The sequence below is a fragment of the Somniosus microcephalus genome, chromosome 4 (genome assembly GCF_052327205.1).
Source record: "Somniosus microcephalus isolate GS21.2 chromosome 4, FLI_Smic_1.0, whole genome shotgun sequence".
NCBI classification, from domain to species: domain Eukaryota; kingdom Metazoa; phylum Chordata; class Chondrichthyes; order Squaliformes; family Somniosidae; genus Somniosus; species Somniosus microcephalus.
Window position 1 is genome coordinate 79,947,215 of NC_140990.1, and position 26,375 is coordinate 79,973,589.

Genomic DNA, 26,375 nt, shown 5'->3' on the forward strand with positions numbered 1-26,375 from the left:
AGCCTGAGCTCAGGGAGCGGGTTCATGAACCCCGGGGGGACGCGGGCCGCTCACACCCCGAGCTCAGGGAGCGGGTTCATGAACCCCGGGGGGACGCGGGCCGCTCACACCCCGAGCTCAGGGAGCGGGTTCGTGAACCCTGGGGGGACGTGGGCCGCTCACACCCCGAGCTCAGGGAGCGGGTTCATGAACCCCGGGGGGACGCGGGACGCTCACACCCCGAGCTCAGGGAGCGGGTTCATGAACCCCGGGGGGACGCGGGCTGCTCACACCCCGAGCTCAGGGAGCGGGTTCATGAACCCCGGGGGGACGCGGGACGCTCACACCCCGAGCTCAGGGAGCAGGTTCATGAACCCCGGGGGGACGCGGGCTGCTCACAACTCGAGCTCAGGGAGCGGGTTCATGAACCCCGGGGGGACCCGGGCTGCTCACACCCCGAGCTCAGGGAGCGGGTTCATGAACCCCGGGGGGACGCGGGCTGCTCACACCCCGAGCTCAGGGAGCGGGTTCATGAACCCCGGGGGGACGCGGGCTGCTCACACCCCGAGCTCAGGGAGCGGGTTCATGAACCCCGGGGGGACGCGGGCTGCTCACACCCCGAGCGCTGGAGCGGGTTCATGAACCCCGGGGGAACGCGGGCTGCTCACACCCCGAGCTCAGGGAGCGGGTTCATGAACCCCGGGGGAACGCGGGCTGCTCACAACTCGAGCTCAGGGAGCGGGTTCATGAACCCCGGGGGGACCCGGGCTGCTCACACCCCGAGCTCAGGGAGCGGGTTCATGAACCCCGGGGGAGGCTGCGAGATTCTCAGCAGCTCAGCTCTGCTCGGTGCTGTGTGAACGGGCTGCTCCACACCCCGGCTGCTCGCGGGGAATGTCAGTGCGGAGGGCCCAGTGCAGAAGGCCCAGGGTGGAAGACCCAGAGGAGAGTGTCCTAGGCGGGAGGCCCAGCACGGAGGACCCCAGGCCTAGGGTGGAGCGGCTGGTCGACAGAAGCGGAGTCGGGAGATACTGTGGGTGAGCATGCTGCACGGTTCCTAAAGTTGAAGAACAGTCTCCGGCTCGAATGAGTTCCAGCGGCCCCGCCTGTGCTCCGTTTGGTGGCAGCTGTGAGGCTTTGTTTCGGTGATGGGATCGGGTTTGTGTGCCGCCATTTGGTGGAGGAAAGACAGACTGTTTCCATCTATAGTATGGTGCTTGAACAGCCATAAGATGGGAAAAGAGAACGGGATAAAAGTAAAAAAGGAAAATAAAAGACAAAACAAGGTATATCAGCAAGGAATAACAAATGTCTTGATGGCTGGGTCCTGTGAGTGATAACAGCAAGAAGAAGGGAATTTGAGTAGTCGTTTTCTTCTTTTACGGGATTTGAGAAAGTGGTCGGCTTCTTTACTGTGGAAAGGTTGAAGACTGTGGATAAGTATTATGACATTATATGGTTAGATAACATCAAGTGAAAACGAGGAGTTATTAGAGTGCCAATAGGACTGGCGTTGAACTGGTATTACTTGTTTTTGAAGAAGTTTCGGGTTCTGGTTAAAAGTAGTTTACTTGAAGTCTTAAGTGATTTTTTGATATGGTTGTGGGATTTTCTATTTGTGGTGTTATTTAGTGTTAAAGCCTTCCTTAATCGAACGAACGAACGCTCTAGTGAACGCACGCATGCGGATACAAATATATGCACGCACGACTGCATACACAATGGAACTTACGTTCGACCGAATGAAGGGCCCTCGCTCTCCGGGATGGGGGTCACTCGGTGAGCGTGAGGCCTGCCGGACGGCTGAATGAACGCACGCATGCACACAGGTAGACAAATGATACGCACACTTACACAATGGAACTTATGGTTGACCGAATGAAGGGCCCTCGCTCCCCAGGTGAAAGTCGGCTTGGTGAGCGTGAAGCCTGCCGGACAGACGAACGAACACATAGGCATGCACGCAGATAGAAATGGCACACATGTACGCAGTCATGCACATGGAACTTACGCTTGAGCGAACGAATGGAGGAATGACTGAATGATTGAACAATGCCAGTTGGACTGGCGTGTATGGATTCTTGGTTTATTAAATAGTTGCAGTTTGTACTGTAAACATTAAAAAAAAAAGGGAAAAAAATGAACCCCATGGTGACGTGGGCTGCACACACCCCGAGTGCGGCCCCAAGCCCCATTATTAAAACATTCAATATTATCCGCTTCACAAACACCCGGTGTGGGCCTCAGGCCCCGAACAAGAGCCTCCGGGCCGGACGTTTGCCCCAAGCGGGGCGGCAGCTGCGGGGCTTTCTCCCGGTGACAGGCCCGGGGTAATGGCCGCCATCTTGAGAGGCTCAGAGGGCAGCAGGGCGCATGCACGGCCCCCTTGGCCAGGAACCAGGAGGAGAGAATCTTGTCAATTTCTATCCGGGACTCAGTGATGGCTTTTGTAAACTCCTTTTACAGGCTGTGAGAAGGGCAGCATTTACACACCGCAAACTCAAACCAAACATCACATCAAGATCTGACCGAGTCACTCCATTCATCAGGACCCGAATACCATCAGCCTGTGAATGTGGAAGGAGAAATGTTTGCCTGTTCTGTCTGTGGGAAAAGATTTCAAACATCAGTGTGATTGGAAAAGCACTGAGACACACACACCCGAGTGAGAGTGTTCCAGTGCACTGACTGTGGAACGAGCTTTAACCAGTTACACAGCCTGAAAAAACATCGCACCATTCACAGCGGGGAGAAACGGTACACGTGTTCTGTATGTGGACGAGGCTTCAACTGATCGTCCAACCTGGAGAGACACAAGGACACCCGCACCATGGAGAAACCGTGGGAATGTGGGGACTGTGGGAAGCAATTCAATTACCCATCTGAGCTGAAAACTCATCGACGCAGTCACACCGGGGAGAGGCCGTTCACCTGCTCAGTGTGTGGGAAGGGATTCACTCTGTTGTCCAGCCTCCATTTACAACAACGAGTTCACACTGACGAGAGACCTTTTAAATGCTCTGACTGTGGGAACTGCTTTAAACTCTCTGCAGATTTTATTAAACATCAGCTTGTTCACACCGACGAGAGACCATTCAGTTGTACTCACTGTGAGAAGAGCTTCAGGCAGTCATCTCACCTCATTCAACACCAGCGAGTTCACACTGGGGAGAGGCCGTTTACCTGTTCTGTATGTGGGAAGGGATTCACTCATGCATCCAATCTTCGAATGCGCCAAGGGGTTCACACTGGGGAGAGGATGTTCACCTGCTCCGTGTGTGGAAAGGGATTCACTAAATCATCCCACCTGCTGACACACCAACTTGTTCACCTTGATAGAGCTTTTCAATGTGCTGACTGTGAGAAGAGCTTTAAAAGCACAAAGGTTCTGCTGACACACCAACAGGTTCACTCTGGGGAGAGGCCATTCACCTGCTCCGTGTGTAGGAAGGGATTTACTACTTCATCCAACCTGCTGAGACACCAGCGAGTTCACACTAGGGAGACTCCATTCACCTGCTCCGTGTGTGGGAAGGGATTCACTCGATCATCTTACCTGGTGAGACACCAGCAAGTTCATAAGTGACTGTAGGGGTAGGATTCTGCTGTTAATCACATCCTATGTTTGTTTCTACCAATGTTATTAACCCCTATAACTGGGCTGTGTTATGTTCGTTATTTCTCCAAGATAAGGGACTAATTGATGTCCATTTTTGGTCCTTTTCTCCTTTTGAACTCTAGATTAGTTCAGTTCTCATACCTTCGGTTACTCTCATGGACAAGTCCCAGCTCCCCATACATTCTAGAGTGCCTCTCCTAGCCTTGGTATCCAGGGAAGGTATCGGTAACATGCCCGGGATCACTAAACACAAAACCCAGTCTTTTACTCACTTTCAGCTACTGGACCTAGCGTGTGACCCACAGCATCTCTCTCACCTTCGATGTGTGAATAGAGAATCACGCCTGCAAACCTGGTTTTAAATTTATTCAGCAAATCTATTTAACAGAAGCTTGCAGGGTGATGAGGCAGTGTTGAGGTGCTGCTGTACCAGCCTTGGCTCAGTGGGCAGCACTCTCGCCTCTGAGTCAGAAAGTTGTGGGTTCAAGTCCCAGCCCAGAGACTTGAGCACAAGAACCTAGGCTGACACTCCTGTACAGTACTGAGGGAGTGCGGCACTGTCGGAAGTGCCATCTTTCAGATGAAACATTAAACTGAGGCCCCGTCTGATCTCTCAGGTGGAAAAGATCCCATGGCACTATTGAGAAGAAGAACAGGGGAGTGATCTCTGGTGTCCTGGCCAATATTTATCACTAAAATAAAACAGATGATCTGGTCATTATCACATTGCTGTTTGTGGGAGCTTGCTGTGCACAAATTGGCTGCCGCGTTTTCTACATTACAACAGTGACTACGCTTCAAAAGTACTTCATTGGCTGTAAAGTGTTTTGGGACGTCCTGAGGTCATGAAAGAGGCTGTATCAATGCAAGTCTCATCTTTACTCTGCATTGTGCCTGTAATGAAAATAACTGAAGATTAGTCCCAGTGTAACCTTTGCTGTCATGAAATGTGTGTGTCTTTGAATGAGCCTCACGTCCTTGCTCATGTCGGCTGCAATTGTGTAGAAAGGGGATGTGTAAAGAGATGGTCTGTGTATGGAGATGTGAAAGAAGGAAACGGTGTGTGTGTGTGATAGTGACACAGCCTTGTGGTCACAGTCAGAACAATGACAGATATCCTTGTGGTTATGGTTTGGGCAGGGCCAGATCAATAATGTGGTAAACAAGTTAAATATAAACATCACCAGTGTAGTCACAGCTTGTTAGAACAGACCTGGGGAGAAGAGAGCTCTGAATCCACTGTATTATCCCTGTTCTCCGAATCAGGTAACTATACTCTGTCTGTATCTTTGCAGTGCTGTTAATAAAGTCAGTAAAAGACAATCTGTTGTTGTGAGCTTGATTATCTGATGTCTGAAACCACAAGACTCAAATTTTAGAGTCAACAAGATGAACACCAAACACATCATGGCCCAATACTCCAGCTCTATATTCACATGAGAAAGTCTGTTATCACACTCATCGAGTAGGCAGAATAAAGAAAGATCCCAACTCAAAGAGCCTCTAAAACCATTTGTAAATACCTTTTCAAATCCTGACTGATATCAATTGTCAGTGTATGTTCCATTGAAGTCAATGGCTGATGAGAGAGGGGCTGGAGAGTAGGGGTGAAAGAGGAGTTGGGGTGAGGGGGGTTGGAGAGTAGGGGTGAAAGAGGAGTTGGGGTGAGGGGAGTTGGAGAGTAGGGGTGAAAGAGGAGTTGGGGTGAGGGGAGTTGGAGAGTAGGGGTGAAAGAGGAGTTGGGGTGAGGGGAGTTGGAGAGTAGGGGTGAAAGAGGAGTTGGGGTGAGGGGTTGGAGAGTAGGGGTGAAAGAGGAGTTGGGGTGAGGGGGTTGGAGAGTAGGGGTGAAAGAGGAGTTGGGGTGAGGGGAGTTGGAGAGTAGGGGTGAAAGAGGAGTTGGGGTGAGGGGTTGGAGAGTAGGGGTGAAAGAGGAGTTGGGGTGAGGGGGTTGGAGAGTAGGGGTGAAAGAGGAGTTGGGGTGAGGGGTTGGAGAGTAGGGGTGAAAGAGGAGATGGGGTGAGAGGTAGGTAGGTTTTAAGGAATGTCTTAAAGGAGGAACAAGAGGTAGAGAGGCGGAGAGGTTTAGGGAGGGAATTCCAGAGCTTGGGGCCTCGACAGCTGAAGGCACGGTCATCAATGGTGGAGCGATTAAAATCAGGGATGCGCAAGAGGCCAGAATTGGAGGAGGGCAGAGATCTCAGAGGTTGTAGGGCTGGAGGAGTTTACAGAGATAAGGAGAGGGGAGGCCATGGAGGATTCCTCTGGTGCTGGAATCAAGAACAAGAGGCCAGAATCTTAAAATTAGAGCTCGGCCATTCAGGGGTGAAATCAGGCAGCAAGTTTTCACACACAGGGTAGTAGAAATGTGGAACTCTCTCCCCCAAAAGGCTATGGATGCAGGGGGTCGATTGGAGCTTTCAACACTTAGATGATTGATTTTTGAGAGGTAATTGTTCCAAGGGATGTGGAATAAAGGCGGGTAAATGGAGTTAAGATACGGATCAGCCCTGATCTAATTGAATGGTGGAGCAGGCTTGAGGGGTGAATGGCCTCCTCCTGTTCATAACGTTCCTGTGACACCCTCAGAAATGCCCCAGAGAAGTGAAATCCCACTGGGCCCCAGTACATGCTCAATGGAAAGCCCGGGTCAAGGACAAACCCAGCGTGCCCACTCTGAACCCGGTTTGCTGCTCCCTCTGTGCCCAGCACTGCCTGCACCCCCGGCACACGGCAGTGGAATTTCAGCCTCAGTGTTACAAGTTTCAAGACCTGAGCAGTGGAGCGGACCTGGGTGTGGAGCGAGCAACGAGGCGAGGCGGAGCATAAAAGCGGCAACGAGGTGAGGCTTACCAATTCAGCAGCAGGAGAGAGAGAGAGGTAAAAAGTAATTAAAGTGTGATGTCACCAGAATGCAGGTAAGTAATTGGTTGGTGAGTATTTCTCTCTTTTTAAACTTAAACTCTGTGGTTTATAGTTACTAAGGTCTCTCTGGTGTAGCGGGGGCTGTTGGTAAACTATTTAACTGTAGTGTAATTAGTGGGATTGATTGATTTAATTTAAATTCAATTAATTAAAGGGTAAATCATGGCAGGACAGCACATGGTATGCTCCTCCTGCGATATGTGGGAACTCAGGGACACTTCCTGTGTCCCTGACAACTACGTCTGCAGGAAGTGCATCCAGCTGCAGCTACTGACAGACCGCATTGCAGCACTGGTGCTGCCATTGGATGCATACTGGAGCGTTCGCGATGCTCAGGACGTCGTGAATAGCACATTTACGGAGTTGGACACACCGCAGGTAGAGGTTGGACAGGCAGAAAGGGAATGGGTGACCAGCCGGCAGAGTACTAGGCGCAGGCAGGTAGTGCAGGGGTCCCCTGTGGACATCCCCCTCTCAAACAGATACACCACTTTGAGTGCTGTTGGGGATGGCTTATCAGAGGAAAGCAGCAGTAGCCAACTTCCTGGCACCAGTAGTGGCTCTGCTGCATAGGACAGGAGGAAAAAGAGGGGTAGAGCTATACTAATAGGGGATTCTATTGTAAGGGGAATAGATAGGCGTTTCTGCGTCCGCAAACGAGACTCCAGGATGGTGTGTTGCCTCCCTGGTGCAAGGTTCAGGGATGTCTCAGAGTCGCTGCAGAACATCTTGGAAGGGGAGGGTGAACAGCCAGTTGTCGTGGTGCATATAGGCACCAACGATATAGGTAAAAAGTGGGATGAGGTCCTAAAAGCAGAATATAGAGAGTTAGGAGGTAATGTAAATTAAAAAAATAGGACCTCAGATAGTAATCTCAGGATTGCTACCAGTGCCACATGCTAGTCAGAGTAGAAATTAGAAGGATATTTCAGATGAATACGTGGCTAGAGGAATGGTGCAACGGGGTGGGATTCAAGTTCCTGGGACATCAGAACCGGTTCTGGGGGAGGTGGGACCAGTTCAAACCGGATGGTTTGCACCTGGGCAGGGCTGGAACCGATGTCCTAGGGGGAGTGTTTGCTAGTGCTCTGGGGAAGGGTTTAAACTAAAATGGCAGGGGGTTGGGAACCTGAGCAGGGAGACAGAGGAAATGGAAACAAGGATAAAAGCAAAAGATAGGAAGGAGAAAAACAAAAGTGGCAGTCAGAGAAATCAACAGTTTAAATCAAACGTGGCCACAGTAAATAATAATTCTAATAGGTCTAAGAGCATTAAAAAAACAAGCCTGAAGACTTTGTGGTCTTAATGCGAGGAGCATTCGTAATAAGGTGGATGAATTGGCTGCGTAAATAGAGGTAAACAAATATGATTTGGTTGGGATTACGGAAACGTGGCTCAAGGATGGCCAAGGCTGGGAACTCAACATCTAGGGGTATTCGATATTCAGGAAAGATAGGCAAAAACGAAAGGGAGGTGGGGTAGCATTACTGGTTAAAGAAGGGATTAACACAATTGTAAGGAAGGATATTGGCTCTGATTATGTGGAATCTGTATGGGTAGAATTGAGAAATACTAAGGGGCAGAAAACGTTAGTGGGAGTGGTATATAGACCTCCAAACAGTAAGGCAGAGGTTGGGGATGGCATTAAAGGGAAATTAAAGAAGCGTGCAATAAGGGCACAGTAGTCATCATGGGTGACTTTAATCTACATATAGATTGGGCTAACCAAATTAGTAACAATACTGTGGAGGAGGAATTCCTGGAGTGTTTACGGGATGGTTTCCTGGACCAATATGTCGAGGAACCAATCCGAGATCAGGCCATCTTAGACTGGGTATTATGTAACAAGAGAGGATTAATTCACAATCTTGTTGTACGAGGCCCCTTGGGTCGGAGCGATCATATGATCGAATTCTTCATTAAGATGGAGAATGAAGTAGTTGACTCAGAGACTAGGGTCCTAAATTTAAATAAAGGAAACTATGATGGTCTGAGGCGCGAGTTGGGTAGGATTGATTGGGGAATGTCACTCAAATCGTTGACAGTGGATAGGCAATGGCAAACATTCAAAGACCGAATGGATGAACTACAGAATTTGTTCATCCCAGTTTGGCATAAAAATAAAACAAAAAAGGTGACTCAACCGTGGCTAACAAGGGAAATTAGGGATAGCATAAGATCCAAGGAGAGGACATATAAATTGGCCAGAAAAAGCAATAATCCTTAGGATTGGGAGCAGTTTAGGATTCAACAAAGGAGGACAAAGGGATTAATTAAGAAGGGGAAAATAGAATATGAGAGTAAGTTTGCAGGGAATATAAAAACTGAATAAAAGCTTTTATAGATATGTGAAGAGAAAAAGATTGGTGAAGTCAAGCATAGGTCCCTTGCAGTCAGAATCAGGGGAATTTATATTGGGGAACAAAGAAATGGCAGACCAACTAAATACATATTTGGTTCTGTCTTCACAAAGGAGGACACAAATAACCTCCCAGAGATGCCAGGGAACATAAGGTCTGATGAAAGGGTGGAACTGAAAGAAATCAGTATTTGTAGGGAAATGGTGTTAGGAAAATTGATGGGACTGAAGGCCGATAAATCCCCAGGGCCTGTAATCTACATCCCAGGGTACTTAAGGAAGTGGCCCTAGAAATAGTAGATGCATTGCTGATCATCTTCCAACATTCGATGGAACAGTACCCATGGATTGGAGGGTAGCTAATGTTACCCCACTATTCAAAAAAGGTGGTAGAGAGAAAGCAGGGAATTACAGACCGGTAAGCCTGACATCGGTAGTGGGGAAAATACTAGAGTCCATTATAAAAGATGTAATAGCAGAGCACTTGGAAAACAGTGACAGGATCGGACAAAGTCAACATGGATTCACAAAAGGTACATCATGCTTGACTAATCTACTGGAATTTTTTGAGGATGTAACTGGTAAAATAGATAAGGGAGAGCCAGTGGATGTAGTGTATCTAGTCTTTCAGAAGGCTTTCGATAAGGTCCCGCATAAGAGATTAGCATGTAAAGTTAAGGCACATGGGATTGGGGGCAAGGTAATGACTTGGATAGAGAACTGGTTGGCAGACAGGAAGCAAAGAGTTGGAATAAACGGGTCTTTTTCCAAGTGGCAGGCAGTGACTAGTGGGGTACCGCTGGGATCGGTCCTAGGATCCCAGCTATTCACAATATATATTAATGATCTAGACAAGGAAACTAGATGTAATATCTCCAAATTTGCAGATGACACAAAGCTGGGTGGGCGTGTGTGCTGTGAGGAGGATGTCGAGAAACTCCAGGATGATTTGGACATGTTGGGTGATTGGGCAGAAACATGGCAGATGCAATATAATGTGGATAAATGTGAGGTGGCAAAAACAGGAAGGCAGATTATTATCTAAATGGCAATAGATTGCAACGAGACCTGGGCGTCCTTGTGCACCAGTCGCTGAAGGTAAGCATGCAGGTGCAGCAGGCGGTTGAGAAGGCAAATGGTATGTTGGCCTTCGTAGCGAGAGGGTTTGAGTACAGGAACAAGGATGTCTTGCTGCAGTTGTACAGGGCCTTGGTGAGACCACATCTTGAGTATTGTGTGCAGTTTTGGTCGCCTTATCTGAGGAAGGATGTTCTTGCCATGGAAGGAGTTCAGCGAAGATTCACCAGGCTGATACCTGGGATGGCAGGAATGACGTATGAGGAGAGATTGGGTCGATTGGACTCATACTCGCTGGAGTTTAGAAGAATGAGAGGTGATCTCATTGAAACTTATAAAATTCTGACAGGACTGGACAGACTAGATGCAGGAAGGATGTTCCCGATGGTCAGGAAGTCCAGAACCAGGGGACACAGTCTAAGGATAAAGGGTAGGCCATTTAGGACAGAAATGAGGAGGAATTTCTTCACCCAGAGAGTGGTGAACCTGTGGAACTCTCTACCACAGAAGGCAGTGGAGGCCAATTCATTAAATATATTCAAGAAGGAGTTGGATGTATTTCTTAAGGATAAAGGGATCCAGGGATATGGGGAGAAGGCAGGGACAGGGTACTGAATTTGGATGATCAGCCATGATCGCATTGAATGGCGGAGCAGGCTCGAGGGGCCGAATGGCCTACTCCTGCTCCTATCTTCTATGTTACAGGCTGGAGAGAGGAATAATTCAATCTGTCACTGAGCTGTGTGATTGGTTCAGTCTCCACTAATATTGACTGTCAGAAATGCCCAAGAAGCAGTTTTGACTAATATCGGCTCCCACAGGGATGAGGAATTCACAGAGTTACAGAGAGTCTGCAGCACAGAAACAGGCCATTCAGCCCAACTGGTCCGTGCCGGTGTTTCTGCTCCACACGAGCCTCCTCCTGCTCCTCTTCATCCAAACCTATCAGCAGATCCTTCTATTCCTTTCTCCCTCGTGTACTTATCGAGCTTCCCCTGAAATGCATCCGTGCTATTCACCTCAACCACTCCATGTGGTAGTGAGTCCCACATTCTCACCACTCTCTGGGTAAAGAATTCCACGTTGGATTTATTGGTGACGCTCTTATATTTATCCTAGTTTTGGATTCCCCCACAGAAGGAACATCTTCTCTACGTCCACCCTATCGAACCTCTTCACAGTTTTAAAGACCTCTATCAGGTTGAGAGAAAAGAGCTCCAGCCTGTCCAGTCTTTCCTGATAAGTACATCCTCTCAGTTCTGGTATCAACCCTGTGAATCTTTTTCGCACCGACTCCAGTGCCTTTATATCCTCTTTATAATATGGAGACCAGAACTGTGCAGAGTTCTCCAAGTGTGGTCTAACCAAGGTTCGACACAAGTTTAACAGAACTTCTCTACTTTCAATTCTATCCCTCTAGAAATGAAGCCCAGTGCTTGGTTTGCTATTTTTAACGACCTTATTAACCTGCTCATTGGAAAACCCCGGGTAAGGTACACCCAGCGAGCCCACTCTGAACCCGGTTTACTGCTCATCGGAAAACCCCGGGTAAGGTACACCCAGCGAGCCCACTCTGAACCCGGTTTGCTGCTCATCGGAAAACCCCGGGTAAGGTACACCCAGCTAGCCCACTCTGAACCCGGTTTGCTCATCGGAAAACCCCGGGTAAGGTACACCCAGCGAGCCCACTCTGAACCCGGTTTGCTCATCGGAAAACCCCGGGTAAGGTACACCCAGCGAGCCCACTCTGAACCCGGTTTACTGCTCATCGGAAAACCCCGGGTAAGGTACACCCAACGAGCCCACTCTGAACCCGGTTTGCTGCTCATCGGAAAACCCCGGGTAAGGTGCACCCAGCGAGCCCACTCTGAACCCGGTTTACTGCTCATCGGAAAACCCCGGGTAAGGTACACTCAGCGAGCCCACTCTGAACCCGGTTTACTGCTCATCGGAAAACCCCGGGTAAGGTGCACCCAGCGAGCCCACTCTGAACCCGGTTTACTGCTCATCGGAAAACCCCGGGTAAGGTGCACCCAGCGAGCCCACTCTGAACCCGGTTTGCTCATCGGAAAACCCCAGGTAAGGTACACCCAACGACCCCACTCTGAACCCGGTTTGCTCATCGGAAAACCCCGGGTAAGGTGCACCCAGCGAGCCCACTCTAAACCCGGTTTGCTGCTCATCGGAAAACCCCGGGTAAGGTGCACCCAGCGAGCCCACTCTGAACCCGGTTTACTGCTCATCGGAAAACCCCGGGTAAATTGCACCCAGCGAGCCCACTCTGAACCCGGTTTACTGCTCATCGGAAAACCCCGGGTAAGGTGCACCCAGCGAGCCCACTCTGAACCCGGTTTGTTGCTCATCAGAAAACCCCGGGTAAGGTACACCCAGCGAGCCCACTCTGAACCCGGTTTGCTGCTCATTGGAAAACCCCGGGTAAGGTACACCCAGCGAGCCCACTCTGAACCCGGTTTACTGCTCATCGGAAAACCCCGGGTAAGGTGCACCCAGCGAGCCCACTCTGAACCCGGTTTACTGCTCATTGGAAAACCCCAGGTAAGGTACACCCAGCGAGCCCACTCTGAACCCGGTTTACTGCTCATTGGAAAACCCCGGGTAAGGTACACCCAGCGAGCCCACTCTGAACCCGGTTTACTGCTCATCGGAAAAACCCGGGTAAGGTACAACCAGTGTGCCCACTCTGAACCCGGTTTACTGCTCATCGGAAAACCCCGGGTAAGGTACACCCAGCGAGCCCACTCTGAACCCGGTTTGCTGCTCATCGGAAAACCCCGGGTAAGGTGCACCCAGCGAGCCCACTCTGAACCCGGTTTGTTCATCGGAAAACCCCGGGTAAGGTACACCCAGCGAGCCCACTCTGAACCCGGTTTGCTCATCGGAAAACCCCGGGTAAGGTACACCCAGCGAGCCCACTCTGAACCCGGTTTACTGCTCATCGGAAAACCCCAGGTAAGGTACAACCAGTGTGCCCACTCTGAACCCGGTTTACTGCTCATCGGAAAACCCCGGGTAAGGTACACCCAGCGAGCCCACTCTGAACCCGGTTTGCTGCTCATCGGAAAACCCCGGGTAAGGTACACCCAGCGAGCCCACTCTGAACCCGATTTGCTCATCGGAAAACCCCGGGTAAGGTACACCCAACGACCCCACTCTGAACCCGGTTTGCTCATCGGAAAACCCCGGGTAAGGTGCACCCAGCGAGCCCACTCTGAACCCGGTTTGCTCATCGGAAAACCCCGGGTAAGGTACACCCAGCGAGCCCACTCTAAACCCGGTTTGCTGCTCATCGGAAAACCCCGGGTAAGGTGCACCCAGCGAGCCCACTCTGAACCCGGTTTACTGCTCATCGGAAAACCCCGGGTAAATTGCACCCAGCGAGCCCACTCTGAACCCGGTTTACAGCTCATCGGAAAAACCCGGGTAAGGTGCACCCAGCGAGCCCACTCTGAACCCGGTTTGTTGCTCATCGGAAAACCCCGGGTAAGGTAAACACAGCGAGCCCACTCTGAATCCGGTTTGCTCATCGGAAAACCCCGGGTAAGGTGCACCCAGCGAGCCCACTCTGAACCGGGTTTACTGCTCATTGGAAAACCCCAGGTAAGGTGCACCCAGCGAGCCCACTCTGAACCCGGTTTGTTGCTCATCGGAAAACCCCGGGTAAGGTAAACACAGCGAGCCCACTCTGAACCCGGTTTGCTCATCGGAAAACCCCGGGTAAGGTGCACCCAGCGAGCCCACTCTGAACCCGGTTTACTGCTCATCGGAAAACCCCGGGTAAGGTACAACCAGTGTGCCCACTCTGAACCCGGTTTACTGCTCATCGGAAAACCCCGGGTAAGGTACACCCAGCGAGCCCACTCTGAACCCGGTTTGCTGCTCATCGGAAAACCCCGGGTAAGGTACACCCAGCGAGCCCACTCTGAACCCGGTTTACTGCTCATCGGAAAACCCCGGGTAAGGTACACCCAGCGAGCCCACTCTGAACCCGGTTTGCTGCTCATCGGAAAACCCCGGGTAAGGTGCACCCAGCGAGCCCACTCTGAACCCGGTTTACTGCTCATCGGAAAACCCCAGGTAAGGTACACCCAGCGAGCCCACTCTGAACCCGGTTTGCTGCTCATTGGAAAACCCCGGGTAAGGTACACCCAGCGAGCCCACTCTGAACCCGGTTTACTGCTCATCGGAAAACCCCGGGTAAGGTGCAACCAGCGAGCCCACTCTGAACCCGGTTTACTGCTCATTGGAAAACCCCAGGTAAGGTACACCCAGCGAGCCCACTCTGAACCCGGTTTACTGCTCATTGGAAAACCCCGGGTAAGGTACACCCAGCGAGCCCACTCTGAACCCGGTTTACTGCTCATCGGAAAAACCCGGGTAAGGTACAACCAGTGTGCCCACTCTGAACCCGGTTTACTGCTCATCGGAAAACCCCGGGTAAGGTACACCCAGCGAGCCCACTCTGAACCCGGTTTGCTGCTCATCGGAAAACCCCGGGTAAGGTGCACCCAGCGAGCCCACTCTGAACCCGGTTTGTTCATCGGAAAACCCCGGGTAAGGTACACCCAGCGAGCCCACTCTGAACCCGGTTTGCTCATCGGAAAACCCCGGGTAAGGTACACCCAGCGAGCCCACTCTGAACCCGGTTTGCTGCTCATCGGAAAACCCCGGGTAAGGTGCACCCAGCGAGCCCACTCTGAACCCGGTTTACTGCTCATCGGAAAACCCCAGGTAAGGTACACCCAGCGAGCCCACTCTGAACCCGGTTTGCTGCTCATTGGAAAACCCCGGGTAAGGTACACCCAGCGAGCCCACTCTGAACCCGGTTTGCTGCTCATTGGAAAACCCCGGGTAAGGTGCACCCAGCGAGCCCACTCTGAACCCGGTTTACTGCTCATCGGAAAACCCCAGGTAAGGTACACCCAGCGAGCCCACTCTGAACCCGGTTTGCTGCTCATTGGAAAACCCCGGGTAAGGTGCACCCAGCGAGCCCACTCTGAACCCGGTTTGCTCATCGGAAAACCCCGGGTAAGGTACACCCAGCGAGCCCACTCTGAACCCGGTTTGCTCATCGGAAAACCCCGGGTAAGGTACACCCAGCGAGCCCACTCTGAACCCGGTTTACTGCTCATCGGAAAACCCTGGGTAAGGTACACCCAGCGAGCCCACTCTGAACCCGGTTTGCTCATCGGAAAACCCCGGGTAAGGTACACCCAGCGAGCCCACTCTGTACCCGGTTTACTGCTCATCGGAAAACCCTGGGTAAGGTGCACCCAGCGAGCCCACTCTGAACCCGGTTTGCTCATCGGAAAACCCCGGGTAAGGTACACCCAGCGAGCCCACTCTGAACCCGGTTTGCTGCTCATCGGAAAACCCCGGGTAAAGTACACCCAGCGAGCCCACTCTGAACCCGGTTTGCTGCTCATCGGAAAACCCCGGGTAATGTACACCCAGCGAGGCCACTCTGAACCCGGTTTACTGCTCATCAGAAAACCCCGGGTAAAGTACACCCAGCGAGCCCACTCTGAACCCGGTTTGCTGCTCATCGGAAAACCCCGGGTAAGGTGCACCCAGCGAGCCCACTCTGAACCCGGTTTACTGCTCATCGGAAAACCCCGGGTAATGTACACCCAGCGAGGCCACTCTGAACCCGGTTTACTGCTCATCGGAAAACCCCGGGTAATGTACACCCAGCGAGGCCACTCTGAACCCGGTTTACTGCTCATCGGAAAACCCCAGGTAAGGTACACCCAGCGACCCCACTCTGAACCCGGTTTACAGCTCATCGGAAAACCCCGGGTATGGTGCACCCAGCGAGCCCACTCTGAACCCGGTTTGCTGCTCATCGGAAAACCCCGGGTAAGGTACACCCAGCGAGCCCACTCTGAACCCAGTTTACTGCTCATCGGAAAACCCCGGGTAAGGTACACCCAGCGAGCCCACTCTGAACCCGGTTTACTGCTCATCGGAAAACCCCGGGTAAGGTGCACCCAGCGAGCCCACTCTGAACCCGGTTTGCTGCTCATCGGAAAACCCCGGGTAAGGTACACCCAGCGAGCCCACTCTGAACCCGGTTTACTGCTCATCGGAAAACCCCGGGTAAGGTACACCCAGCGAGCCCACTCTGAACCCGGTTTACTGCTCATCGGAAAACCCCGGGTAAGGTACACCCAGCGAGCCCACTCTGAACCCGGTTTGCTGCTCATCGGAAAACCCCGGGTAAGGTGCACCCAGCGAGCCCACTCTGAACCCGGTTTGTTCATCGGAAAACCCCGGGTAAGGTACACCCAGCGAGCCCACTCTGAACCCGGTTTGCTCATCGGAAAACCCCGGGTAAGGTACACCCAGCGAGCCCACTCTGAACCCGGTTTGCTGCTCATCGGAAAACCCCGGGTAAGGTGCACCCAGCGAGCCCACTCTGAACCCGGTTTACTGCTCATCGGAAAACCCCAGGTAAGGTACACCCAGCGAGCCCACTCTGAACCCGGTTTGCTGCTCATTGGAAAACCCCGGGTAAGGTACACCCAGCGAGCCCACTCTGAACCCGGTTTGCTGCTCATTGGAAAACCCCGGGTAAGGTGCACCCAGCGAGCCCACTCTGAACCCGGTTTACTGCTCATCGGAAAACCCCAGGTAAGGTACACCCAGCGAGCCCACTCTGAACCCGGTTTGCTGCTCATTGGAAAACCCCGGGTAAGGTGCACCCAGCGAGCCCACTCTGAACCCGGTTTGCTCATCGGAAAACCCCGGGTAAGGTACACCCAGCGAGCCCACTCTGAACCCGGTTTGCTCATCGGAAAACCCCGGGTAAGGTACACCCAGCGAGCCCACTCTGAACCCGGTTTACTGCTCATCGGAAAACCCTGGGTAAGGTACACCCAGCGAGCCCACTCTGAACCCGGTTTGCTCATCGGAAAACCCCGGGTAAGGTACACCCAGCGAGCCCACTCTGTACCCGGTTTACTGCTCATCGGAAAACCCTGGGTAAGGTGCACCCAGCGAGCCCACTCTGAACCCGGTTTGCTCATCGGAAAACCCCGGGTAAGGTACACCCAGCGAGCCCACTCTGAACCCGGTTTGCTGCTCATCGGAAAACCCCGGGTAAAGTACACCCAGCGAGCCCACTCTGAACCCGGTTTGCTGCTCATCGGAAAACCCCGGGTAATGTACACCCAGCGAGGCCACTCTGAACCCGGTTTACTGCTCATCAGAAAACCCCGGGTAAAGTACACCCAGCGAGCCCACTCTGAACCCGGTTTGCTGCTCATCGGAAAACCCCGGGTAAGGTGCACCCAGCGAGCCCACTCTGAACCCGGTTTACTGCTCATCGGAAAACCCCGGGTAATGTACACCCAGCGAGGCCACTCTGAACCCGGTTTACTGCTCATCGGAAAACCCCGGGTAATGTACACCCAGCGAGGCCACTCTGAACCCGGTTTACTGCTCATCGGAAAACCCCAGGTAAGGTACACCCAGCGACCCCACTCTGAACCCGGTTTACAGCTCATCGGAAAACCCCGGGTATGGTGCACCCAGCGAGCCCACTCTGAACCCGGTTTGCTGCTCATCGGAAAACCCCGGGTAAGGTACACCCAGCGAGCCCACTCTGAACCCAGTTTACTGCTCATCGGAAAACCCCGGGTAAGGTACACCCAGCGAGCCCACTCTGAACCCGGTTTACTGCTCATCGGAAAACCCCGGGTAAGGTGCACCCAGCGAGCCCACTCTGAACCCGGTTTGCTGCTCATCGGAAAACCCCGGGTAAGGTACACCCAGCGAGCCCACTCTGAACCCGGTTTACTGCTCATCGGAAAACCCCGGGTAAGGTACACCCAGCGAGCCCACTCTGAACCCGGTTTACTGCTCATCGGAAAACCCCAGGTAAGGTACACCCAGCGAGCCCACTCTGAACACGGTTTGTTGCTCATCGGAAAACCCCGGGTAAGGTACACCCAGCGAGCCCACTCTGAACCCGGTTTGCTCATCGGAAAACCCCGGGTAAGGTACACCCAGTGAGCCCACTCTGAACCCGGTTTGCTCATCGGAAAACCCCGGGTAAGGTACACCCAGCGAGCCCACTCTGAACCCGGTTTGCTCATTGGAAAACCCCGGGTAAGGTACACCCAGCGAGCCCACTCTGAACCCGGTTTGCTCATCGGAAAACCCCGGGTAAGGTACGCCCAGCGAGCCCACTCTGAACCCGGTTTACTGCTCATCGGAAAACCCCGGGTAAGGTGCACCCAGCGAGCCCACTCTGAACCCGGTTTGCTGCTCATCGGAAAACCCCGGGTAAGGTACGCCCAGCGAACCCACTCTGAACCCGGTTTACTGCTCATCGGAAAACCCCGGGTAAGGTACGCCCAGCGAGCCCACTCTGAACCCGGTTTACTGCTCATCGGAAAACCCCGGGTAAGGTGCACCCAGCGAGCCCACTCTGAACCCGGTTTACTGCTCATCGGAAAACCCCGGGTAAGGTACGCCCAGCGAGCCCACTCTGAACCCAGTTTACTGCTCATCGGAAAACCCCGGGTAAGGTACACCCAGCGAGCCCTCTCTGAACCCGGTTTACTGCTCATCGGAAAACCCCGGGTAAGGTACACCCAGCGAGCCCACTCTGAACCCGGTTTGCTCATCGGAAAACCCCGGGTAAGGTACACCCAGCGAGCCCACTCTGAACCCGGTTTGCTCATCGGAAAACCCCGGGTAAGGTACACCCAGCGAGCCCACTCTGAACCCGGTTTGCTCATCGGAAAACCCCGGGTAAGGTGCACCCAGCGAGCCCACTCTGAACCCGGTTTACTGCTCATCGGAAAACCCCGGGTAAGGTACAACCAGTGTGCCCACTCTGAACCCGGTTTACTGCTCATCGGAAAACCCCGGGTAAGGTACACCCAGCGAGCCCACTCTGAACCCGGTTTGCTGCTCATCGGAAAACCCCGGGTAAGGTACACCCAGCGAGCCCACTCTGAACCCGGTTTACTGCTCATCGGAAAACCCCGGGTAAGGTGCACCCAGCGAGCCCACTCTGAACCCGGTTTGCTCATCGGAAAACCCCAGGTAAGGTACACCCAACGACCCCACTCTGAACCCGGTTTGCTCATCGGAAAACCCCGGGTAAGGTGCACCCAGCGAGCCCACTCTAAACCCGGTTTGCTGCTCATCGGAAAACCCCGGGTAAGGTGCACCCAGCGAGCCCACTCTGAACCCGGTTTACTGCTCATCGGAAAACCCCGGGTAAATTGCACCCAGCGAGCCCACTCTGAACCCGGTTTACTGCTCATCGGAAAACCCCGGGTAAGGTGCACCCAGCGAGCCCACTCTGAACCCGGTTTGTTGCTCATCAGAAAACCCCGGGTAAGGTAAACACAGCGAGCCCACTCTGAACCCGGTTTGCTCATCGGAAAACCCCGGGTAAGGTGCACCCAGCGAGCCCACTCTGAACCGGGTTTACTGCTCATTGGAAAACCCCAGGTAAGGTGCACCCAGCGAGCCCACTCTGAACCCGGTTTGTTGCTCATCGGAAAACCCCGGGTAAGGTAAACACAGCGAGCCCACTCTGAACCCGGTTTGCTCATCGGAAAACCCCGGGTAAGGTGCACCCAGCGAGCCCACTCTGAACCCGGTTTACTGCTCATCGGAAAACCCCGGGTAAGGTACAACCAGTGTGCCCACTCTGAACCCGGTTTACTGCTCATCGGAAAACCCCGGGTAAGGTACACCCAGCGAGCCCACTCTGAACCCGGTTTGCTGCTCATCGGAAAACCCCGGGTAAGGTACACCCAGCGAGCCCACTCTGAACCCGGTTTACTGCTCATCGGAAAACCCCGGGTAAGGTACACCCAGCGAGCCCACTCTGAACCCGGTTTGCTGCTCATCGGAAAACCCCGGGTAAGGTGCACCCAGCGAGCCCACTCTGAACCCGGTTTACTGCTCATCGGAAAACCCCAGGTAAGGTACACCCAGCGAGCCCACTCTGAACCCGGTTTGCTGCTCATTGGAAAACCCCGGGTAAGGTACACCCAGCGAGCCCACTCTGAACCCGGTTTACTGCTCATCGGAAAACCCCGGGTAAGGTGCACCCAGCGAGCCCACTCTGAACCCGGTTTACTGCTCATTGGAAAACCCCAGGTAAGGTACACCCAGCGAGCCCACTCTGAACCCGGTTTACTGCTCATTGGAAAACCCCGGGTAAGGTACACCCAGCGAGCCCACTCTGAACCCGGTTTACTGCTCATCGGAAAAACCCGGGTAAGGTACAACCAGTGTGCCCACTCTGAACCCGGTTTACTGCTCATCGGAAAACCCCGGGTAAGGTACACCCAGCGAGCCCACTCTGAACCCGGTTTGCTGCTCATCGGAAAACCCCGGGTAAGGTGCACCCAGCGAGCCCACTCTGAACCCGGTTTGTTCATCGGAAAACCCCGGGTAAGGTACACCCAGCGAGCCCACTCTGAACCCGGTTTGCTCATCGGAAAACCCCGGGTAAGGTACACCCAGCGAGCCCACTCTGAACCCGGTTTACTGCTCATCGGAAAACCCCAGGTAAGGTACAACCAGTGTGCCCACTCTGAACCCGGTTTACTGCTCATCGGAAAACCCCGGGTAAGGTACACCCAGCGAGCCCACTCTGAACCCGGTTTGCTGCTCATCGGAAAACCCCGGGTAAGGTACACCCAGCGAGCCCACTCTGAACCCGATTTGCTCATCGGAAAACCCCGGGTAAGGTACACCCAACGACCCCACTCTGAACCCGGTTTGCTCATCGGAAAACCCCGGGTAAGGTGCACCCAGCGAGCCCACTCTGAACCCGGTTTGCTCATCGGAAAACCCCGGGTAAGGTACACCCAGCGAGCCCACTCTAAACCCGGTTTGCTGCTCATCGGAAAACCCCGGGTAAGGTGCACCCAGCGAGCCCACTCTGAACCCGGTTTACTGCTCATCGGAAAACCCCGGGTAAATTGCACCCAGCGAGCCCACTCTGAACCCGGTTTACCGCTCATCGGAAAAACCCGGGTAAGGTGCACCCAGCGAGCCCACTCTGAACCCGGTTTGTTGCTCATCGGAAAACCCCGGGTAAGGTAAACACAGCGAGCCCACTCTGAACCCGGTTTGCTCATCGGAAAACCCCGGGTAAGGTGCACCCAGCGAGCCCACTCTGAACCGGGTTTACTGCTCATTGGAAAACCCCAGGTAAGGTGCACCCAGCGAGCCCACTCTGAACCCGGTTTGTTGCTCATCGGAAAACCCCGGGTAAGGTAAACACAGCGAGCCCACTCTGAACCCGGTTTGCTCATCGGAAAACCCCGGGTAAGGTGCACCCAGCGAGCCCACTCTGAACCCGGTTTACTGCTCATCGGAAAACCCCGGGTAAGGTACAACCAGTGTGCCCACTCTGAACCCGGTTTACTGCTCATCGGAAAACCCCGGGTAAGGTACACCCAGCGAGCCCACTCTGAACCCGGTTTGCTGCTCATCGGAAAACCCCGGGTAAGGTACACCCAGCGAGCCCACTCTGAACCCGGTTTACTGCTCATCGGAAAACCCCGGGTAAGGTACACCCAGCGAGCCCACTCTGAACCCGGTTTGCTGCTCATCGGAAAACCCCGGGTAAGGTGCACCCAGCGAGCCCACTCTGAACCCGGTTTACTGCTCATCGGAAAACCCCAGGTAAGGTACACCCAGCGAGCCCACTCTGAACCCGGTTTGCTGCTCATTGGAAAACCCCGGGTAAGGTACACCCAGCGAGCCCACTCTGAACCCGGTTTACTGCTCATCGGAAAACCCCGGGTAAGGTGCAACCAGCGAGCCCACTCTGAACCCGGTTTACTGCTCATTGGAAAACCCCAGGTAAGGTACACCCAGCGAGCCCACTCTGAACCCGGTTTACTGCTCATTGGAAAACCCCGGGTAAGGTACACCCAGCGAGCCCACTCTGAACCCGGTTTACTGCTCATCGGAAAAACCCGGGTAAGGTACAACCAGTGTGCCCACTCTGAACCCGGTTTACTGCTCATCGGAAAACCCCGGGTAAGGTACACCCAGCGAGCCCACTCTGAACCCGGTTTGCTGCTCATCGGAAAACCCCGGGTAAGGTGCACCCAGCGAGCCCACTCTGAACCCGGTTTGTTCATCGGAAAACCCCGGGTAAGGTACACCCAGCGAGCCCACTCTGAACCCGGTTTGCTCATCGGAAAACCCCGGGTAAGGTACACCCAGCGAGCCCACTCTGAACCCGGTTTGCTGCTCATCGGAAAACCCCGGGTAAGGTGCACCCAGCGAGCCCACTCTGAACCCGGTTTACTGCTCATCGGAAAACCCCAGGTAAGGTACACCCAGCGAGCCCACTCTGAACCCGGTTTGCTGCTCATTGGAAAACCCCGGGTAAGGTACACCCAGCGAGCCCACTCTGAACCCGGTTTGCTGCTCATTGGAAAACCCCGGGTAAGGTGCACCCAGCGAGCCCACTCTGAACCCGGTTTACTGCTCATCGGAAAACCCCAGGTAAGGTACACCCAGCGAGCCCACTCTGAACCCGGTTTGCTGCTCATTGGAAAACCCCGGGTAAGGTGCACCCAGCGAGCCCACTCTGAACCCGGTTTGCTCATCGGAAAACCCCGGGTAAGGTACACCCAGCGAGCCCACTCTGAACCCGGTTTGCTCATCGGAAAACCCCGGGTAAGGTACACCCAGCGAGCCCACTCTGAACCCGGTTTACTGCTCATCGGAAAACCCTGGGTAAGGTACACCCAGCGAGCCCACTCTGAACCCGGTTTGCTCATCGGAAAACCCCGGGTAAGGTACACCCAGCGAGCCCACTCTGTACCCGGTTTACTGCTCATCGGAAAACCCTGGGTAAGGTGCACCCAGCGAGCCCACTCTGAACCCGGTTTGCTCATCGGAAAACCCCGGGTAAGGTACACCCAGCGAGCCCACTCTGAACCCGGTTTGCTGCTCATCGGAAAACCCCGGGTAAAGTACACCCAGCGAGCCCACTCTGAACCCGGTTTGCTGCTCATCGGAAAACCCCGGGTAATGTACACCCAGCGAGGCCACTCTGAACCCGGTTTACTGCTCATCAGAAAACCCCGGGTAAAGTACACCCAGCGAGCCCACTCTGAACCCGGTTTGCTGCTCATCGGAAAACCCCGGGTAAGGTGCACCCAGCGAGCCCACTCTGAACCCGGTTTGCTCATCGGAAAACCCCGGGTAAGGTACACCCAGTGAGCCCACTCTGAACCCGGTTTGCTCATCGGAAAACCCCGGGTAAGGTACACCCAGCGAGCCCACTCTGAACCCGGTTTGCTCATTGGAAAACCCCGGGTAAGGTACACCCAGCGAGCCCACTCTGAACCCGGTTTGCTCATCGGAAAACCCCGGGTAAGGTACGCCCAGCGAGCCCACTCTGAACCCGGTTTACTGCTCATCGGAAAACCCCGGGTAAGGTGCACCCAGCGAGCCCACTCTGAACCCGGTTTGCTGCTCATCGGAAAACCCCGGGTAAGGTACGCCCAGCGAACCCACTCTGAACCCGGTTTACTGCTCATCGGAAAACCCCGGGTAAGGTACGCCCAGCGAGCCCACTCTGAACCCGGTTTACTGCTCATCGGAAAACCCCGGGTAAGGTGCACCCAGCGAGCCCACTCTGAACCCGGTTTACTGCTCATCGGAAAACCCCGGGTAAGGTACGCCCAGCGAGCCCACTCTGAACCCAGTTTACTGCTCATCGGAAAACCCCGGGTAAGGTACACCCAGCGAGCCCTCTCTGAACCCGGTTTACTGCTCATCGGAAAACCCCGGGTAAGGTACACCCAGCGAGCCCACTCTGAACCCGGTTTGCTCATCGGAAAACCCCGGGTAAGGTACACCCAGCGAGCCCACTCTGAACCCGGTTTGCTCATCGGAAAACCCCGGGTAAGGTACACCCAGCGAGCCCACTCTGAACCCGGTTTGCTCATCGGAAAACCCCGGGTAAGGTGCACCCAGCGAGCCCACTCTGAACCCGGTTTACTGCTCATCGGAAAACCCCGGGTAAGGTACAACCAGTGTGCCCACTCTGAACCCGGTTTACTGCTCATCGGAAAACCCCGGGTAAGGTACACCCAGCGAGCCCACTCTGAACCCGGTTTGCTGCTCATCGGAAAACCCCGGGTAAGGTACACCCAGCGAGCCCACTCTGAACCCGGTTTACTGCTCATCGGAAAACCCCGGGTAAGGTGCACCCAGCGAGCCCACTCTGAACCCGGTTTGCTCATCGGAAAACCCCAGGTAAGGTACACCCAACGACCCCACTCTGAACCCGGTTTGCTCATCGGAAAACCCCGGGTAAGGTGCACCCAGCGAGCCCACTCTAAACCCGGTTTGCTGCTCATCGGAAAACCCCGGGTAAGGTGCACCCAGCGAGCCCACTCTGAACCCGGTTTACTGCTCATCGGAAAACCCCGGGTAAATTGCACCCAGCGAGCCCACTCTGAACCCGGTTTACTGCTCATCGGAAAACCCCGGGTAAGGTGCACCCAGCGAGCCCACTCTGAACCCGGTTTGTTGCTCATCAGAAAACCCCGGGTAAGGTAAACACAGCGAGCCCACTCTGAACCCGGTTTGCTCATCGGAAAACCCCGGGTAAGGTGCACCCAGCGAGCCCACTCTGAACCGGGTTTACTGCTCATTGGAAAACCCCAGGTAAGGTGCACCCAGCGAGCCCACTCTGAACCCGGTTTGTTGCTCATCGGAAAACCCCGGGTAAGGTAAACACAGCGAGCCCACTCTGAACCCGGTTTGCTCATCGGAAAACCCCGGGTAAGGTGCACCCAGCGAGCCCACTCTGAACCCGGTTTACTGCTCATCGGAAAACCCCGGGTAAGGTACAACCAGTGTGCCCACTCTGAACCCGGTTTACTGCTCATCGGAAAACCCCGGGTAAGGTACACCCAGCGAGCCCACTCTGAACCCGGTTTGCTGCTCATCGGAAAACCCCGGGTAAGGTACACCCAGCGAGCCCACTCTGAACCCGGTTTACTGCTCATCGGAAAACCCCGGGTAAGGTACACCCAGCGAGCCCACTCTGAACCCGGTTTGCTGCTCATCGGAAAACCCCGGGTAAGGTGCACCCAGCGAGCCCACTCTGAACCCGGTTTACTGCTCATCGGAAAACCCCAGGTAAGGTACACCCAGCGAGCCCACTCTGAACCCGGTTTGCTGCTCATTGGAAAACCCCGGGTAAGGTACACCCAGCGAGCCCACTCTGAACCCGGTTTACTGCTCATCGGAAAACCCCGGGTAAGGTGCACCCAGCGAGCCCACTCTGAACCCGGTTTACTGCTCATTGGAAAACCCCAGGTAAGGTACACCCAGCGAGCCCACTCTGAACCCGGTTTACTGCTCATTGGAAAACCCCGGGTAAGGTACACCCAGCGAGCCCACTCTGAACCCGGTTTACTGCTCATCGGAAAAACCCGGGTAAGGTACAACCAGTGTGCCCACTCTGAACCCGGTTTACTGCTCATCGGAAAACCCCGGGTAAGGTACACCCAGCGAGCCCACTCTGAACCCGGTTTGCTGCTCATCGGAAAACCCCGGGTAAGGTGCACCCAGCGAGCCCACTCTGAACCCGGTTTGTTCATCGGAAAACCCCGGGTAAGGTACACCCAGCGAGCCCACTCTGAACCCGGTTTGCTCATCGGAAAACCCCGGGTAAGGTACACCCAGCGAGCCCACTCTGAACCCGGTTTACTGCTCATCGGAAAACCCCAGGTAAGGTACAACCAGTGTGCCCACTCTGAACCCGGTTTACTGCTCATCGGAAAACCCCGGGTAAGGTACACCCAGCGAGCCCACTCTGAACCCGGTTTGCTGCTCATCGGAAAACCCCGGGTAAGGTACACCCAGCGAGCCCACTCTGAACCCGATTTGCTCATCGGAAAACCCCGGGTAAGGTACACCCAACGACCCCACTCTGAACCCGGTTTGCTCATCGGAAAACCCCGGGTAAGGTGCACCCAGCGAGCCCACTCTGAACCCGGTTTGCTCATCGGAAAACCCCGGGTAAGGTACACCCAGCGAGCCCACTCTAAACCCGGTTTGCTGCTCATCGGAAAACCCCGGGTAAGGTGCACCCAGCGAGCCCACTCTGAACCCGGTTTACTGCTCATCGGAAAACCCCGGGTAAATTGCACCCAGCGAGCCCACTCTGAACCCGGTTTACTGCTCATCGGAAAAACCCGGGTAAGGTGCACCCAGCGAGCCCACTCTGAACCCGGTTTGTTGCTCATCGGAAAACCCCGGGTAAGGTAAACACAGCGAGCCCACTCTGAACCCGGTTTGCTCATCGGAAAACCCCGGGTAAGGTGCACCCAGCGAGCCCACTCTGAACCGGGTTTACTGCTCATTGGAAAACCCCAGGTA